Here is a 6,464-nt window from a genome sequence, read left to right as displayed (position 1 = left end):
GGAAATGCGATACGATCTCGACATGAATACATGGGCAAAGGTGCGGAACACCTTCTGGCTCTACCCTCTAAGGCAATAACGCACAGTGGGAAATCCAGGCCAAGAAACGTCTGTAACCCAGACGGCCTTCATACCATTTCTAGGCATATGCCCAAAAGATGTTCTACCATACCACAAGAACACTTGATCAACTATGTTCCCAGCAGCTTTATTCAGAATAGCCAGAAACTGGAACCTAACTAGATGCACCCTTAACTGAAAAATTGACAAAGCAAAACAAGAATGTGGTTCACTTACACAATGGAACCTATCATTGCATGCAAATGATAGAACTAGAAAATATCATCCTGAGTGAGATAATCCAGACTCAACAGGACATGCATGGCATGTACTTAGCTATATGTGGATATTATCTATAAAACACAACATAACTATGGTACAATCAACAGCAGGAAAAAAAATAACACGGAGTTACCAAGTAAGGATGGTTGAATCCTTCTCAAAAGAGGAAATAAAATAGATATCAAAAGTGATTAGAAGAAGAAAATTGCATCAGGGGAGTAGCAGAGTAGACTGTGGATCAGGTATAGGGAGAGTAGGGTAGAAAAAACAGAAATCAGCAGTCAGTGACAGAGAGAGGTAGCACCTTTAGGAGGGGATATCTGCAGAATGTACCAGAAACCTGGGACAGGGTAAAGGGAGGAGAGGCCCCAGAGTGCTAAGGGGGCAACTCTACTTGAGATTTCTAGCTATGTGGGATATGGATCCTAAAGTGGCTACTTCCTATAGCCAGGCAGGACTCACAAAGGAGGAATATTGCATCACCCCCCCTCCCACACACACACACAAAATCTTTAACCCAAAATGTGTCCTGCCTACAACAGAGGGACCCAAAGAGGACAGAGACTCCAAATAAAGAACAACAGGATTAACTAACCTGGACCATGCAGGGGCTCCCAGAGAATGAGCATGAGCTCCCTCACACCTGTAGTTAAAGTGTAGTTTGGTCTTCATGCAAGTCCCCGAGCAACTGAAGCAGGGGCTGTCACTGAATCTGTTGCCTGCCCGTGGATCCCATTCCCCTGACTAGGCTGTCTTGTCTTACTCCATGGGAGAGGATGTGCCTAGTCCTGCAGTGGTGTAATGTGTCAGGGGCAGAACACAACAGGTATGGAGGAGCACAGGGGGCAAGGATCCCAGGGGGAACTCTTCCTTTTTAGAAGAGAAAGGGAGGAGGATTAGGAGGAAGATCTGTTGAGGGGGTCTGAGGAGTAGGGGCTTTATATTGTGATGTAAAATGAATAAATGAATGAAAAAGAAAAATGTATTACATTTATATATCTATTGTTACCCAGTCATTAAAACTGGAATTTACAGGTAAATGGATGGAATTAAAAATATCATCCTTACTGAAGAAACACAGAACTAGAATGACAAATATGGTATGCATTTTTTTTATATTTAGGTATTAGCTATTAAATCAACAATAAAAAGCTAAAATGCATATGTGGCTTTAAATGAAATGGCCAAGTAATGAAGGAAGCAGATTCCAAACTAGTCTATCTCTAGTCACCAAATGAATTGTTCAGTCCTGGGAACTGGAGCTGGGATTGGGTTAAATAAATTTGAGTTGTTGGACAAAACCATAGGAACCATCAGACAACTCAGGTTCTCACCGAGATTATAACTTGTTTTTCACAAACTGACAGCAAGGCCACATGACTCCTACACAACGACACAACTCATGGAACATGGAGACATGGAGCTGGTGCCTACATAAAACCTCCGCCATTAGTTCTAACATCCTTGGTACAGAGAGGTATTCTGTTTACTACCACAAGAGAAGCACAACAACCAACAACCACCGCTTGCAAACCCTTTGATTTAATGGTGTTCTGCATGCAAGATATGCCAGTGCAATGGTGCCACAAGACTTGTGACAGTAACCAACCAATGTCTGATTTAACTGAAGGCCCACTCCACAAGATGGAACCCATACCCAAAACCTTTCAGATGGTCAAGTACCTGAGACTAGGTACTCTAGGAAACTAGGGAATAAACAATACTACTGTTCTAAAATAGTCAAAATAAAAGAAAAAATAACTCCACAGGGAAAAAAATAATTCCTAAATACATCTGCCTTTTTTACAGAACAGTGCCTTACTCAGCCACCATCACAGAAGTTTTCTTCTACAGGAGATGTGAGTAAACACAGAGATTCATAGGCAGATATTATAAAGAAAGTAGAAACCCTGAGAACACTCAGCAGAAAAGGGAAAATCCCCTTAAACCCATTCCCTCACAGTTTAGCATAAGATGATAAAGAGGAGTAGAATGTGTATAATTGGTAGAGTGAGTTGAGGACACCAAAAAAATAAAATCCCTTTCAATCAACAGGATCCATCCACATAAGAACTCAGACCGACATAGCATGAACAAGGCCTTCAGGAGTCTATAAAAGATGGGGGGTCCTAGAGCAGAAGGAAAAGTGGAAGCATGCCCCAACCCTTACCCAGAAGCTATTCCAGTTGATAATTACTTGCAAATCAATTTTGGTTTTCTCTAACGGGCTATCACTTGAGAAACTATCTTATGGGTAGGTTGCATGCTCAACAATAGATGCCCAACAAAAAACATTATCATTTTAGGTTCCTTGTCTCATAATGTTTTGTCAAGCCATATACATATATATGTTTGCATATATATATTTATATGTAATATATATATTACACACACATATATATGTAATACTTTATAAATTAAGCAAACTATGTAATAAATTGTATATATAGTCATATTTTTCATTTTAGTTTGCTTTGGAGAATGGTAGAGACAGATAAATAAAGAGAGAGAGATAGAGAGAGAGAACTTATTTAAAATTGAATGAGCAGAGACATGAGAAGGAGCTGGGGGAGTTGTGGAAGGAGAAAACATGATCACAGTATATTGTTAGAAAATTTAAACAAAAAAAGAGTTAAACAATATACAGTGTGTATTTCCTATTTAATCTAATAATTTGTTAATACTTATTTCATCAACTTGTACAATAGATTTTTGAATAAGAGTCTGTAAAATCTTGTTCCATTCTACTCAGCCACAAGGATTTGGAACATCCAGAAGACATCACAGAAGTCAAGAATAAATCAAGACACAATCTGAAAATGACTCCAGAGAATTCTGGTTCTTCTGTGAGAATAATGGGGCTCAATGGCTAAGAGCACCTGCTGCTGTTCTTCTACAGGTCCAGTGCTTCTTCCCACTGGGTAGTTCATAAATAGCTACAACCGCAGTTCTAAAGATCTGATGAATTATTCCAGCCTCTAAAAGCACCCACAAGCACAAGATACCCACATGCATAGACAAACAGTTATTTATATAATACAATAAGATAAATACTTATTTCTAATAAAAAGATTGCATGCTGCTAAGTGTATTTCTAAAAAGTGAACTTAACCATATACTGTTAAATCCTGAGCACCTATTCATTAAACTTACAACTAAGAAAAAAAAAAAAGCAGATATCCTACAACTGTGACCCCAGAAGAGAAACATGAGATGCCTGTTTTCCTGGCCCTATTAATGATTTATTGAAAAAGCATAATCACTCCTTGAGAGGGTAATGATGGTAAAGCCAGACGCTGCCTCCTAGGGAGGAAGAACCAGGAGGAGTCACACAGAATCATCACTTCACAGGAGAAAGCGATTCAGTGGTAAAATATAGCAATTATTTTTCTACTGGTGATATGTTACACTAGAGGAAACAAAAGCACAAAGAAACGTGGTGGAGAGAGGAGTAGTCTCCAGTGAGACTGTCACTCAGAAATCAGCACTGGGAATGTAGATGGCTATTACCACTCCACCATTTGGGTAAAAAGAGGATGGGAGCTGATTTACTAATTACACTAGCCTGAGAAGTACACAGAGCTTGTTCAGGCTCAGTTGAATCTTCCTGTATATTTATTTACCTATATTCTAAAACACACAGCATTGTTGTGTATTAAAACAGTCTATATCCATGACATTGCAGGTAATATTGCAATGAATACAGTTCTTCTTTGTACTTTTCCAATGATACATTTCTTCCTGCAGATAAATTCTACATATCAATATCACCAAAAATTCTATAAAATTGAAACTTTTATTTAAAATTGAAACTTATGACTTAAGGCAGCTATGCCACTTAGTCATTTCTAAATCAATGCCTAAAAAGTACACTTATGAGTATTATGTATTAAATTTTATTATATATTATTATATTATTGTATGTATAACACTATATGTATAACATTGTATATTGTATTACTGTGTATTATCATTTTTCTCAATGGTCATTGGCTGATTATCCTCATTGTAATCACATACTGATTTTATAATGTTGAATATCTAAGATGAGATAATCAGTCTTTTTTATTCCTCTGTTATTTTACCTACTTTTAGTTTCTCTACTTGCTTTTGGGTGTTCAATTGTTTTTGATAATTTGGGTTGTAAAAGGGGAAAATATATCCCCTTTAAAATGCACTCATGTTTAAATATGAAGATGAGAAAAGAGATAAAGGACAATGAGAGGGAAAAGGTGAGAGAAGAAAATAATGGACAGCCCCAGGTGTTGAGTGATATTCATAAACAGACATGAAGGTCTACTTTACCCTAGACAGGCAACTGGTAACAGATCATGGAAGGGTAAGTTCAAAGTCAACCTAAGTGAAGCGATGATCTTCATTGTGTTTTCCTACAGGAATATGAGTGGCAGGTTACTTCCTGTAGCAGAAATGACTCAGATAACTGCATTACAAAGCCAACTCCAGCATGGGAGCTGCTCACTAAAGTTGAGAAACAGGAATCCCATGCACAGTCTGCAGTTAGTTCCACTGGCCCCAGACAGTGCCTGGGCCAGAACTAAGGCCCTCCCATCATAACTTTTCACACTTCACAAAGTATTGCAGCTTCATAGGAGGAACAACAATATGAACTAACTAGTACCCCCGGAGCTTCCTGGGACTAAACCACCAACCAAAGAGTGCACATGGTGGGACTCAGGGCTCCAGCAGCACAAGTAGCAGAGAATGGCCTAATAGGTCATCAATGGGAGAAGAGGTCCTTCCTTGATCCTGTGAAGGTTCTATGCCCCAGTGTAGAGGCATACCAGGGCCAGGAAGCAGGAGTGGGTGGGTTGGTGAGCAGAGGGAGTGGGGAGGGAATATGGATTTATTTCAGAGGGGAAACCAGGAAAGGGGAGAATATTTGAAATATCCAATAAAAAGATATCCAATAGAGAAAATATCCAATAAAAAACAAAATAAATTACACAGAAACAGTACCACAAAGTCCTCATACACTAAGAACTGAGTTATTCTGTCAAAATTATTTAGGGTTGTTTTTGTTGAAAAGGAAAGAAGCACAACTACACACACATGTACACAAACACACACACACCATAAACTTACCCCATTCTTTTAAGAAAACCAACAAAGTAAAATTATATGCTTTCATTTGAACAACAACAACAACAAAAAACCTGCCCAAGTATATTTCTTCACGTTATGGAAAATATGGAAGTTGGATGTGTTGGATCCAACTGTAATGCCAGTAAATAGGCTAAGAAATGATGGTTTTTAATGAATTCAAGGATATCTTGGGGTACATAGTGAATTCCAGACCACCCGAGGATACAGAACATGAACCTATATTAATACTAATATCCAATGAAATGTAATGTAATAATGTGCATGTAGTTATATTTGTTCTGTAGTTTAACATGTGGTTTAGGTTATGTATTTTAGTTTTAGACTGTCAATAATTTAAGGACAAGAGATATCATAGCCTTATAATATGAAATCTTTCACATGATGATAATCCTAATACCTATTTTCTACTACTAGTGCGGAACTCACACCCAGTAAATTAATTATTCCTAATATTTGTATAAACCATGAATTAGTAATGCAGCTTTATTTCTTACCTTATGCCACTCCCCAATAGCCATACAGAAGAAATAAGATTTATTTAAAACTGCACCTCAATAGCTAAGCAGTTAAAAGTGCTACAGTTACTTCCTATGCTAATCTGGCCACATTCCCTTGCTGTAGCTCTGCTCCATGACATTTGCATATTATTATTGATCTAGCCCTTCAAACCCTGTCGATGTGCCTCCAATTTCTCTATCCTACCACTGATTTCAATCTCCCTCTCTCCCTTTCTCCCTCGCTCCTTCCTCTACTGTCAGATGTCCTACTCTATTTTCTATTCTGCCCAGCCATTGGTAATCAGCATTTATTGACAAGACAGAGAATAAGTAGTAAGAACTTTTAGACAAACTTGAAACAGGACATTCTTGGTATACATTACAATGTCATTTCTGGATTGAAACAAGATATGACAGCAAAGAAATCAGCATTTGAATAACCTAAAAGTAAACTTTACACAGTGCACAAAACATTATCCCTGCAACACTTACAAAGAATGA

Source organism: Mastomys coucha, unplaced genomic scaffold (genome assembly GCF_008632895.1).
Source record: "Mastomys coucha isolate ucsf_1 unplaced genomic scaffold, UCSF_Mcou_1 pScaffold17, whole genome shotgun sequence".
Lineage (NCBI taxonomy): Eukaryota > Metazoa > Chordata > Mammalia > Rodentia > Muridae > Mastomys > Mastomys coucha.
This window is presented reverse-complemented; position numbering follows the sequence as displayed.